Source organism: Macrobrachium rosenbergii, chromosome 53 (genome assembly GCF_040412425.1).
Source record: "Macrobrachium rosenbergii isolate ZJJX-2024 chromosome 53, ASM4041242v1, whole genome shotgun sequence".
In the NCBI taxonomy this organism is placed as follows: domain Eukaryota; kingdom Metazoa; phylum Arthropoda; class Malacostraca; order Decapoda; family Palaemonidae; genus Macrobrachium; species Macrobrachium rosenbergii.
In genome coordinates, this window is record NC_089793.1 from 30,195,994 (window position 1) to 30,210,780 (window position 14,787).

Genomic DNA, 14,787 nt, shown 5'->3' on the forward strand with positions numbered 1-14,787 from the left:
CTTGCAAGGAAGGTAAATTATTAATATAAGAGTATTTCCGTTTGCCACAAATAAAAATGCATGCTCAAAATGGATACCTAAACCAGAGTCATTTAAAGTTTAAACTTTACAATACATGAAAAAAGCCAATTTCATATAGGATAAAGGAAAAATGAATATGATATTCAAAACAAATAAGGCCAAATTTCATTCGATTAATTATCTAGTATCTGGAAACTCACTAAACCTATACCAGGAATGGAGTCAGACTCAATCTCTAAAATGTAATTACTCGAGGACGTGTCTGGATCGTAATATACCTTGTTGAATGCTTTGTAACAAATTGCGCTAGAATGCATTTTTTTCTGCTGATGATTGCATGTAAGAAGGCAGATAAAATTAAACCCAGCATTTAAAAAATATGTTTAGATGACAGATATATATAAGGGTGGCAAATTCTTAAAAATTGTTAGTATGCCCTTTAAGGGGATACATACTGTTTCTGTAAATTTGGCAATAAACGAGATTAACCCCAAAATGCGCTGCCACCTTTCCGTTCATTATACTTTATATTACTGTTCTTTGGTATGAAATACTGAAATGAATTCTTTGTTTTTTTTTATCATACTGAATTCTCTTATACCACAGGGTACAATTACACCTTCACTACATTATCAGAGCAACCTAGATAACTCTCACTAAGTGCTGTTAGCTCTCAAAACGGCCAGGTAATGAGATAGTCCTTTGGCCTAAATACATTTCAATACTTTCTTGCGCAAGCTACACATCTAAATTTTTCCCTTTTATTATAAAGCAATCTCTTGGGTTTCTCGTCATCGCGTATTTAAATAATTTATCTGTTTAACACCTCTGTAACTACCTTTCGTTACATAAAAACGTGAAATAAGACGTTGTTTATAACTTTAATGATATTCTATGTAAATTCCGCTGCACCTAAATTCATCATAAATTAAAGTATTCCAATCATCATAAAATTTCCCGGACTTAATGATTAATTCGCCATACCCACCAACTAAATTTAAGACAATGACACAAATACCATCTTATGTCTTTGGCAAATAAGCTGGTGTCTAGTATTCATGTTAGTAAGAGTCATAGTTTGGGATGGTTATTTCCTTGAAATGTGTCAGAATAATGACAACTTAAGAGGACAATTGTTCTCTTTTTTTTAATAAGTCATCGTCCGTCCGATTTAAATATTATCTTTATCTGTTAGTATCTGACAATCTATCTGGTGTCTGTTCAAACTGAACTGGCAATAACTATAACAAGATTAGCAATACCTATCACCGTATTCCAAGACAAAAGTGAAATAAAACGTTGTTTAAGAAAAATTTAAAATGAAATAACCAAGAAAAACAAATAGGACAAAATGTCAAAATTCCATTTATTCCCCTTGAATAAAATTCTAGTTTGTCTTGAATACTTGTTTTGATGTATTTCCAGTTTTTTATGAAAATACGTTGATATGATTGTTTTTCCACAGAAGTTTTGTATTGATTAACTATAGCAATGAGTTACCCATAAATTAGTACATTGATATTTAAAAGACAATAAAACACCTTTTTCGCAAATTTTATCCATCTCTATATGATGACGTATGATTTGTTGTCAAACTTCTTCTTGTGGAGAATATATATGTTGTTTTCTATTGTAGGACACATGCCATGGTTTAAGTAGCCCTTCTCACCCTTTTTTAGTATGTTGGGTTACGATGTTTGTTGATGTTTGTTACGTAACCCTGTGTCAGAATAATGACAACTGTTAAGCAAGGACTGTTTTCTTTAGGGTGTGAACGTGCAAACTTTTTTTAATAGAAGTGTTCTGATCCAGCCCCATCACCTCCGACTGTTCGCCATTGCAGTAATTTCTTCATAAGAATATTCAATCCCTTTTTTATTTATGTTTTCTCTATCAGTAACGTAACGTTTTGTTAATTTTTGCAAGTCTGTGTTAATGTTTTCTTGTTCATAACTTGGATGATTGTTGTGTTCTTTAAATATAACAAGTGTTAAACTTTTAAATACCGTATGTGAACCGTGTGGCATTCCAAGACAAAAGTGCAGGAAATATAAAACTGCAGTAGAATGCAATGTTTCTTGACTTCATGGTATATTTAAAAGAAAAAGCATTAAACTTGGTCTCATTCAAAGGGGCAGGAAAGGTTGAATGAAAAACCGAAATGGGGACAAAAAGAAACAATGAAATGACCTCATCCGACACTGCTCAATAAAGAAAAAAAGTGCACCTGTTTCAACTTCCGAGAGCTCAGTTCAACTATCTGCCTCTCTCTCTCTCTCTCTCTCTCTCTCTCTCTCTCTCTCTCTCTCTCTCTCTCTCTCTCTCTCTCTCTCTCTCTCTCTCTAAGGAATAAGTAGATACCAGTTTTGAAACTGTATTCGCAAACATACTCAGACTTATCAGCAATGGACACATAATAGTTTAGCCATTTATTCCCATTTTCTTTACATTCCATACCCCTAAAGAAAATGGTTAAAGAAAAATTTAAATGGATAACTAGCGAAAATATCCTCTGCACTTCTCTACTCACGATACTTGATATGGATGTTCCCAGAACATTTAGTTTGCGGTAAAATTATGACCAAATTGAATGAAAGTATAAATATTCAGTTAAGAAAATATCTAATATGACAATAACAACTTAGGATCTTTCATAGGTAGTGACCCCCAAGGGTTTTAATCCGTATGAATCCACCTTTGTGGCGTGTTTAGTACAAGTCCGTTGGGGATGACCGTAAAAATATAAACAAAAGACTGTAAATATCATAAAGATAATGACTCCAAAGAAATATTGATCGTAGATAACGACCCCCGAGCTTTGCTGGGGATCACTATCTAGGAAAGGTCCACAAATTAACCCAAAGCCTTCTAATTATGCATAAACAGCTCTCGATTAATTGCAGCATCAAGATCACAGCAACATGTGGATCAAAGTCAGGTCTCCTCCACATGAAAACGTTGCTCAGTATTTGTTCTTTATATAAACGGATAATTAATTCCAAGCCCTAAGAGGAGAACCAACGTTGGAGAAATACAGCCAAAATTAAGTGGGCTGAAATAAGAATTAAGTCGCCATAATGTAAATACTTTGGAGTATTTACAATGCGTTTCACTGAGTTCCTGATCATGTGATTCCGTTGCTTCAGACTTATTATTATTATTATTATTATTATTATTATTATTATTATTATTATTATTATTATTATTATTATTATTATTATTATTGTTATTATTATTATTATTTAACTATCACAAAATAGGCATGCACATCAACATTTCCAGTAGTAAAAAAAGAGCAGAAAAACAATCAAGTGAAAATGAACCAACGAAGATTTAAATATATGTAAACATATCATTCCTACTTGTGAAATGTAATGCAGTCTTTTTTTTTTTTTTTTAGTTTGCTCTTATAAATTCCCTCTCCATGTTTCCACAAAGATCAGGCATAATTGTTTGTTAAGAATTCATAGATTTTTATTCAATATCTAATAATAATAATAATAATAATAATAATAAGTACCAAGACCTGAACTCCTCATTGGACGGGTTGGTATCGTTCTCGGTAACACTCTGCTGGGCCCGCGTTCGATTCTCCGACCAGCCAATGAAGAATTAGAGAAATTTATTTCTGGTGATAGAAATTCATTTCTCAATATAATGTGGTGTGGATTCCACAATAAGCTGGAAGTTCCGTTGCTAGGTAACCAGTTGGTTCTTAGAAACGTAAAATAAATCTAATCCTTCGGGCCAGCCCTAGGAGGGCTGTTAATCAGCTCAGGGTCTGTTTAAACTAAGGTATACTTAACTTAAACAAGACCTGAAAACAGAAATGAAAGATATGGGATATGCCAGTGGAAATTGTATCCATATTCAAAGGAACACTTGGCAAGATCCCAAGATCCATGAAAAGAAACCTGGAAAAAATAGAAGCCCAAGTAGCTCAAGGACTCATGCAGAGTGTGCTGTTAGAAACAGGGCACATGGTGAGAAAAGTGATGAACTCCTAAGGAGGCAGGATGTAACCCGGAACCCCACACTATAAAAACCACCCATTTCAATAGGATGACAGTGACAGACAAAAAAGATAAATAATAATAATAATAATAATAATAATAATAATAATAATAATAATAATAATAATAATACATATTTACACTGGCGTCACTCTGGATTTTCTTCACCATTTTAGTGACTCCCGCCACTATAAGATTTTTATAAAAAAAAAAAAAAAAAAAAAAATAATAATAATAATATATGAAGGGAGTAGACCCTCTTTTAAACAGGTTGTATTAAAAAGGATGGCTGTATTATGCGAATTATCGTATAAGTGCCTTTTCTATCCTAATAATGATTAATTTTCAGGCTCAGCGATGTTAGTCAGTAACTGGCCGATATTCATGTTGGAAAAGGACAGTGTGCGGAATATTGGAAGTCTTTTATTAAAATATCCAATCAGACATCGTTCGACGAAGACTTCAATATTCCGCACACTGTCCTTTTCCAACATGAATATTAATAATTACTGACTAACATCGCTGAGCATGAAAATTTGAATCTAAGGAGGATAGAAAAGACACTATATAAGATAATTAATAATACATAATCCTTTTTAATAATAATAATAATAATAATAATAATAATAATAATAATAATAATAATAATAATAATAATAATAATAACAATTTCAGCTAGAGACCATTGCAGATACAATGCACTTGCAGTTTGGTCAAGGAACAACAACAATAATAATAATAATAATAATAATTTCCGCTAGATGCTGAATACACTTGCAGTTTGGTAAATAAAAAAAGTGAAAAGCAACTCTCAATAATAATAATAATAATAAAATAATAATAATAATAGATTCTCCAGAATGCATTAGAGAGGCAGCGAAGGGATATGATACTAGAGAAGTTGTGATTTAAGTAAAAAAAGAAGAGTGAAGAGCAACTCTCAATAATAATAATAATAATAATAATAATAATAATAATAATAATAGATTCTGCAAAATACATAAAGGTGGCAACGACGGGATACGATACTAGAGAAGACAACATCAATGGCGGAAATGTGCAGCCCAAAGAGAAGCAAATAATGCGAAACAGTATCGTGAACATAGTAGGAATAAGTAACAATACAATCGGGGAAAGGTCAACATTTTCCGAGAACCAAAGACAAAATAGTCCGGACTGTTACCAATCCCCGATGACATTTGATCGTTTGTTAGACAGATAACCTTTTTCGGCGGTGTTTTGTAGTTTCTGGAGTCGTATATTATTCCCTTACTTAACCTGTTTGAAGATAGTCTTGGATGAGAACAAGGGGGAAGAGAAAGAGAGAGAGAGAGAGAGGAGAGAGAGAAGAGAGAGAGAGAGAGAGAGACCATAAATCGAAACGAAAGAAAAGCCTGGAGTGGTTTATTCCCTTAACCTATTTGAAGACATCCTGGATGAGGGGAAAAGAAAAGAAGAGAGAGAGAGAAAAAGAATCTTGGAGAGAGAGAGAGAGAGAGAGAGAGAGAGAGAGAGAGACCATAAATCGAAAAGGAGAAAAGCCTGGAGTGGTATATTATTCCCTGCTTAACCTGTTTGAAGACATCCTGGATGAGGGGGAAACAAAAGAAAAGAAAAGAAGAGAGAGAGAGAGAGAGAGAGAGAGAGAGAGAGAGAGAGAGAGAGAGAGAGAGAGAGACCATGAACCGAAAAGAAGAACCTGGAGTCGTATATTTATTCCTCTTAGCCTGTCTGAAGACGCCCTGGATGAGAGAGAGAGAGAGAGAGAGAGAGAGAGAGAGGAGAGAGAGAGAGAGAGAGACCAGAGAAATCGAAATAAAGAAAAGAAGAAGAGCCTGTAGTCGTATATTATCCCCTATTTAACCTGTTTGAAGACGCCCTGGATGAGAGAGAGAGAGAGAGAGAGAGAGAGAGAGAGAGAGAGAGAGAGAGAGAGAGAGACCATAATACGACATGGAGAAGAGCCTGAAATCGTATATTATTCCCTACTTAACCTGTTTGAAGACGCCTTGGATAAGAGAGAGAGAGAGAGAGAGAGAGAGAGATAAATGACCATAAACCGAAAAGGAGAAGAGCCAGCACCCCGCCACGCCAGTGACCGAAGGATGATGGCTTAGGACCGCAAGGCTGACCACAAAACGTCGAACCAGAAGGGCCATAAACGGTGCCATCCTCTGCAGGCACCATCTCCCTCAGATCTCTAAGCCTCGGCAGCATCTCAGCATGCAGTCTTCAAAGAGATATGCTTCTATATATACATTTTAAAGACAAACTTTATATTCAGTGACATCATCTTTAAACACATTAGATATACTGAATGTTAATACTGACATGCAGTCTTCTACGAGATATGTGGTTTACATATATGTTTTCAAGACAAATTTTATAATCAATGACAGTATCCTGAAATACGTCAGATATACTGAATGTTAATCTCGAATGGTATATAAATTTTAAAGACAAATTTTATAATCAGTGACAGTATCCTGAAACACGTCAGATATATTGAATGTTAATCTTGACTGGCATATAAATTTCAAAGACAAACTTTATAATTGGTGACAGAATCTTGAAATATATCAGGTATATTGAAATGTTAATCTTGCCAGGCACGTTTTTTCACCGAAGTCCTTTAAATCAGATTTACGGAATGAGAGACGGCGATCTACAGGTGACCTCCAGGGGCCAAAGACAAGGTTAATTATCAAGGAAGACACCTTCAGAGGCCAAAGTATGATGATGACCGTCAACCATGAAAGACATATATACATCATACACACACACGCAAAAATCTTTCATTCAGAATTTAGGAATGAAGAATGGCGTTCACAACTGGCGGCATCCTGCGGGCGTGAGGAGGGGGGCCGCCTGGGGCCTGGCGTAGTGACTCACGCCGTGGCAACGACAAAGGGACGTTCCTTACCAGGCAAAGAAAACACAGTGACAATTAGAGTTATTAACTTTCTGAAGAGCCGTAAAATGATCCCGACCCCTGAAGTCGAACACCCCTGGGAAGACCCTCGTGCGGTTGCCGTAGGCCAGGGCCACAAGGGGAAGATCTATGGGGAAAAAATAAGAGGGGAAAGGAGGGGATATGCCCCTTACCCCTGGGGCGTATCAGGGGTAAGGGGAGGGGGAAGGGGGTTGGGGATGAGGAGGCTGGTGGTGATGGGAGACAAAAGGAGGTCTTGGGGTAAGAAGAAACTGAGAAGCTGCACTTCGTCTTCACTGATGGAGTCTTTCTAAAAAAAATAATAAAATAAAAAAATAAAAAATAAAAAAAATGAGAAGGAAAAGAGACCAGCAAACATTTTAGTCCTTTAACAATAGTAAGAAAAATAACATTATAGGGATAAAGGGAGATTACGTGAAAGAATTAGGCTGGTAGTATAATAATAATAATAATAATAATAATAATAATAATAATAATAATAATAATATCCTTTATTTCACCTCAGACCATATACAAGGAATATACAAAGACAAACCAATGCAATATAATAATAATAATAATAATAATAATAATAATAATAATAATAATAATAATTATTATTATTATTATTATTATATCATTATTAATAGTAAGTTGAATTTCTACTATTCTTACTGAAAACATCTTCAAACCAAGAACGATTAGGCTACGGTGTCTTACCATTATGTGGAAAAAAATATGTAACATTCTAAAGAATCGTGCTGCTAACCTAAAGACAATATACTAAAATCTTTAGGGGTCCACAACATGGGTGAAAAAAAAAAAAAACTACTCATCACTGAACTTTGTTAAACATATTATGCGTTCCTCAAACAGTCGACAGTGAGATATATGAGTGTTATTGACTTTCAGAGTACTTTACGTTCTATCACTTCTCAAGACTTGCAACGTTAAAACAGCATGTACCTTTGATTTTGTTTATCGACTTATTGCCATGTTTATATTTACATGTGTGCGAATTTACTTCATTCTAGATATATATATATATATATATATATATATATATATATATATATATATATATATATATATATATACACTGCATATATATACAGACATAAACGTACATATACGCATTCACACATATATATATATATACATATATATATATATATACACACATATATACAGTATATATATATACATATATATATATATATATACTATATATATATATATGTGTGTGTGTGTGTGTGTGTGTGTGTGTGTGTGTGTGTGTGTGTGTGTGGAACTGGGACTGGGAGTTGGCAAAATGTGCAAATCACAAATAGAAAATCGTCATTATTGAAAAATAAATATACAACTACTAGAGTCTAAAAACTCAAGTCGCAGCGAAAAATGATAGAATGATTTTAGTTAAGACATTGATATATTTTGTGGAAAGCAATGAGCATCCACGTGCTACTTCTTTAGTGTGCAACAATTTAACAAGTATAAAAAAAAAATTCACAAAACAATGGAATATTTCATATACTGACAACTTTCAAAGCTAGGCTAAGCCAACTATTGCATATTCAAAGCATAATTTATTCTCTATCAAGAACTTGCGTGATGACAAATCCCTTTGACTGGTCAGTGGATCCACTTGTCTTGAATAAAAGCCAGAAGCAATATATCAAGCCAATCTACAAAATAACAAAAGCAGATATGCAAAAACATGGCAAACCAGAAAGCAGATCTGACAATAATGCTGAAGCAAACTCCCCGATATAATGACTGATTGACTGACATCAATTCAGACCATTAACATCTGCAATCAAATACATCTTTTACTGGTATCCTTTCCAAGGAAAAAAATGGCAACTTAAAATCAAGAATTGACTCCATATTTGGTAGTTACTATACGATATAACACGAGCTGTAGCATGTGGCGGTGATGACAGAATAAAAATTGAGAGAGAGAGAGAGAGAGAGAGAGAGAGAGAGAGAGAGAGAGAGAGAGAGAGAGAGAGGTGGGGGGGAGAGGGAAATGTTACGATGTATGGAAAAAAAGCATACTATATGCATTCCGCCTCTACTCATTATTGCTCAGTAATATTGAGAGAGAGAGAGAGAGAGAGAGAGAGAGAGAGAGAGAGAGAGAGAGAGAGAGAGAGAGAGAGAGAGGAATATTACTATGTACGATACAACCATACCACATGCACCACACCTCATCTCACCATTATTCGAATGATATTGAGAGAGAGAGAGAGAGAGAGAGAGAGAGAGAGAGAGAGAGAGAGAGAGAGAGAGAGAGAGAGAGAGAGAGAGGAATGTTACTATGTGAATGAAAAAGCCATAACATCCATGCTTCACCTCTTCTCACATCAGACAAATAATATTTTGAGAGAGAGAGAGAGAGAGAGAGAGAGAGAGAGAGAGAGAGGGAGAGAGAGAGAGAGAGAGAGGTGGGGAATGTTATTATGTACGGAAAAACCATAACACCTGCATTTTCCGTTTAGAGAGAGAGAGAGAGAGACCAAACAGAGAGAAAAGAGAGAGAGAGAGAGAGAGAGGTGGGGATGTTATTATGACGGAAAAAACCATAACACCTGCATTTCCGTTCTCTCAATAGCAGACAAACAATAGAGAGAGAGAGAGAGAGAGAGAGAGAGAGAGAGAGCTGTTCGACCATCTTTCCGTCCCTGACATTTCCTCCGAAAACTGGTGAAACCCGAGACCGCATATAAAAGCCAGAGGGCCGAAGTCGGACGTGTGGCAGAAGTTGGAATTCGTGTTCGGGCGTTTTTACAAGGAAGGCTAAAAAGGCTGAGCGCTGCCTGCCTGCCGTTACCGGTCGCTCACTGAAGCGTATCCCTCGACGGTGCCCTCAATCGCAGCAGTGCCAGTTTCTGGCACCGGGTCCCGCATCAATGGCTTGTGTCGCGTCGCCACACAAAACTTCTGTTTTCGATCCCGTGCAGAGCCGCGGCACTCTTTGGTCTGCCTCGGTCCCAAAAACCGAGGTCTATACATTAGGGTCTACAGACCTTGCCAAAAACGGTCTGGCGGTTTCTCTCTACCTAACTCAGACGGAACTTTCACAACGGTCTAGTACCATTCCTTCCTTCTAAGGAAAAGAAGAAAGAGAGAAGCTGAACATTGAGAGAGAGAGAGAGAGAGAGAGAGAGAGAGAGGTGGAAACCACCAACGCTTGCTCTAATTCTTCTTGGAATTTTTCCTTACTCCAAGAAAGCTTGCAAAATATAGTTTTTCCTCATAACAAACAAAGGCATATAAATTCCTGTACTAAAAGGAATCTTGACTTATACGGCTCCATAATTTATAACTTGCTTATGTCTGCTTACGTATCATTCCACTTAGTTATTCTTAAATATACATCTTTACAAACTTGCCTAATTGTATGCAGCGTAAAAGTAATCTGTATCCATAATTTCTATACCAAACAGATAATGCGACATTACCACCGGAGATTTTACTAAACATATATAAAATAATTTAGCTAAATGATGACCCCGGAAATGCAAATTCTTTATTTCTTAAGTATTTAACACGAGAACTCAATTCTCGAGCCCAACAGAATAATTAATTATGGAATTACTGTTACACATAACCACGGGTATGATTTCTTAAGATAATTTCTTTTTCCTTCACAGCTCCTGATTGGCAACTACCAGGATGGAATCCTCCACCATCAAAACAACAACAGCATATAATAATAATAATAATATAATTTGGCAGCAGACCCTCTTTTAAACAGGTTTTATTGAATATTATTGCTGCTTCAGCTGCATTTATTTTGCAGAAAACTTTTTCTATTTTCCTTATTGCGGACTTCTCTTCATTGAAGGCGCGTGCTAACAGCTCGCCTATATTTGTCATTTCATGGGGGAAAAGACTTTTGACTTTTCCTCCATGAAATGACAAATATAGGCGAGCTGTTAGCACGCACATCCAATGAAGAGAAGTCCTCAATAAGGAAAATAGAAAAAGTCGTCTACAAAATAAATGCAGCTGTAATAATAATAATAATAATAAGGCAGCAATAATAATAATAATAATAATAATAATAATAATAATAATAATAATAATAATAATAATACTCATGGTAGCATGAGTCTTAAATGGAGAAACAAATCCCACAGTAATGTATGGGAACATATATCTAAAAATAAATCTCTACAGAGAGCTTTCGGGAATCTGTTCGATTCCCCTTTTCAATCGAACAGATTCCCGAAAGGTGACTGTAGAGATTTATTTTTAAAATATGTACCATCACATAGCTGTGGATTTGTTTCTCCCAATAATAATAATAATAATAATAATAATAATAATAATAATTTCGTTCTTCATTCTGGTATTGTAGCACACACATTGTCACTGAGTACCGACACTCAAATCTGTTATTCATTTCCATTCCCTCTCTCCACACATGTTGCAACCCACAACAATCAACCAAGTTCTAAAACCGCTATATGCTTTACGAGGATCGAACGTGAGTCACTCTGTTGTGAGCCACGAGAGAGAGAGAGGTTCCCAAACCGTTCTCGACTGCTCGGGGATCGAACGTGAGTTACCCGACTGTAAGCCACAGCAGAGAGAGAGAGAGAGAGAGAGAGAGAGAGAGAGAGAGAGAGAGAGAGAGAGAGAGAGGTCCAACACAGGAAATTGATCACAAGACAACAGAAACTGTTCATTTCGGCAACTATCTTTTCTCGCGATGCTTTTATGGATACACAGGTTAACAAAGATTATTTCCTCTTCTTTCTTTTTTGCCCCACAGTGCAATTTTTCGTGCCCTGTCTCACAACCGAGGATACCTGTGTTCGATCCCAGGACGAGAAAGTTATGACATAGGTTAGTTTTTCTGAAACCCATGCCCCTCTGTTCACTTAAAAACGAATTAAATGCCTTGTTGTCACTCGACTGTAGTGGGTGGCATTTTGATGGAACACTTAGAGAGAGAGAGAGAGAGAGAGAGAGAGAGAGAGAGAGAGAGAGAGAGAGAGAGAGAGAAGGGAAAGTAAGAAAACAAGAAAGAAAAAATTAGTAGTGATCAGCACTAATTCAAAATACAAATATGAATTAACAAAGGAGAGGGTCTCAACATCGTCACAAAAATAATCATCAAATTCTCCCATAATCTATACATCTTACGTCAAGATACAATTATGATTAATTATTATTATTATTATTATTATTATAATAATTATTATTATTATTATATAATAATAATAATAATAATAATAATAATAATAATAATAATAATTATGATTATTATTATTCATAAAAATCTCATAATAGCATTAGTAATGAAAATAGCGAAGAAATCCAGAATGGTGTAAGTGTAAATATACGAGTATATTAAAAATATATAAACAAAACATATATTTATAAATACACCATTGTGGATTTCTTTACCATTTATTATTATATTATTATTATTATTATTATTATTAGTTCTCCAGTTGTTCTAGCACTCGTTTCAGTTCTAGTCCTGGACATCATCATCACTATTATTTCTCTCTCTCTCTCTCTCTCTCTCTCTCTCTCTCTCTCTCTCTCTCTCTCTCTCTCATGATCAACACATCTTACTGACGGTTTTCATAACAAATTGAGACACATGATAGTTCCCATGCAGCGGCCTACCACCATTTTTCATCGATATTTTCTTAATCGAAAGTGAGCCCCAGGTAACGACCGACAACTTGGCCATTATTTTCGGCGTCAGAGAAAGTGTAAACATTATGACAGCGACGCGTGTGTGTATGTACACTACACAAAACCATTTTTTTCTTTATACTTTACAGAGAGAGAGAGAGAGAGAGAGAGAGAGAGAGAGAGAGAGAGAGAGACCTTACAAGAGAGAGACAAAACAATGATGTTAAATTCAGTAAAAAGAACCATAATCATTAATCTTTAAAACTGAAATCAATAAGGAACACTATAGTTCAATGGTGTAAAAAAAAAAAAGTAAATCTTTGAGGGCGTTGGAATGTCTCCCTAACCCATAAGACACCTGAAAGTTCTCAGACGCAAACAGCTCATCATAAATGAAAAGAGTTACTCTTGCCATATTTCATAAAACGATCATTTCACTAAATCTTAAGACCGCGTTGCAGTGTTCGTCTCTAAAGACATGTTGTCCCTGGGAAAGCTAATTTTTTGACCCTGGGAAAACTCATTTTGTCCCTGGGAAAACTATCTTTTTCTCTGGGAAACTCTCATTGTCCCTGGGAAAACTCTCTTTGTCCCTGGGAAAATTCTCTTTTTCCCTTTGTCCCTGGAAAACTTTCTTTGACCCTTTGTTCCTGGGAAAACTCTTTGTCCCTGCGAATACTCTCTCTTTTTCCCTCTGAAAACGCTCTTTTTCTCTGGGAAAACTCTCTTTGTCCCTGCGTAAACTTTCGCTTTGTCCCTGGGAAAACCCTCTCTTTGTTCCTGCGAAAACTCTCTCTTTATCCATGGGAAAGCTCTCTCTTTGTCCCTGCGAAAACTCTCTCTTTGTCCCTGGGAAAACCCTCTCTTTGTCCCTGGGAAAACTCTCTCTTTGTCCCTGCCAAAACTTTCTCTTTGTCCCTGGGAAAACTCTCTCTTTGTCCTGCAAGAAAACTTTCTGTTTGTCCTCAGGCTCTCTCTTTGTCCCTAGGAAAACTCTCTTTGTCACTGCATGCTCTCTTGTCCCCTGAAAACTTCTCTTGTCCCTGGGAAAATTCCCTCGCTGTCCCTGGGAAAACGTTTTTTGTTGGCCCTGGTAAAACTCTCTTTGTCCCTAAGAAAACTCTTTTTATCTGGGAAAACTCTCTCTTTGTCCCTGGGAAAACTCCCTCGCTGTCCCTGGGAAAAAACTCTCTTTGTCCCTAAGAACTCTCCTTTGTCTCTGGGAAAACTCTTTTTGTTGACCTCTGGTATAATGCTCTTTGTCCCTAGGAAAACTCTCTTTGTCCCTGAGAAAGCTCTCTTTGTTAATCCATGACCTAAAAACGACTACAGTTGCAAGGGACACGTCATTCTATGCGTAAATCATTGTCATATCAAAGTGATGCCCCCCCACTGGTTGTGATGAAAATTACAAAACCTTTTTATTTAACAAGCGTACCTTCGTTGACGACCAATTATTGTTTGAATCAACCTGAAATTGTTTGGGGATATGTAATCAACTATTTGGAAAAAGTATTTTATTATTATTATCATTATTATTATTATTATTATTATTATTATTATTATTATTATTATTAGAGTAGACCTTCTTTTGAATAGGTACTGTTGAAAAGAGCGGCAGCACCAGGTGAATTGATTTTATACAAGGTCTTTTCAATTATTCTTACTATCCTCTTGAAGAAAAGAGAATAGTAAGAAGAATTAAGAAGACCTCTTACAAAAGGCTGCCCTTTTCAACAGAACCTATTATTATTATTATTATTATTATTATTATTATTATTATTATTATTATTATTATTATTCCCCTTTTTTGGGCGGGTGTAATCAGTGTAGAAACAAACAGGATTGTAACAGGATCTTACGTCTAATACCTGGCGTTGAAGAGAGAGAGAGAGAGAGAGAGAGAGAGAGAGAGAGAGAGAGAGAGAGAGAGAGAGAGAATGTGGCCAAGGAAAAAACCAATTAAGCCTCTAGTTCTTGCAATTCAGATAGATGCACGGCTTGCTTCGAAATCACTAGCTACCGATCCACTGGCGTATCTCGTAGCGCGTTTCCAGATGCTGCATCCAGGATTAGTGCTGTTGCTGAAGGGACAATCATGCACTTGAACTGAATAGAATATAGAATTAAGGCCAAAGGCCTAGCACTGAAACCTGTGAA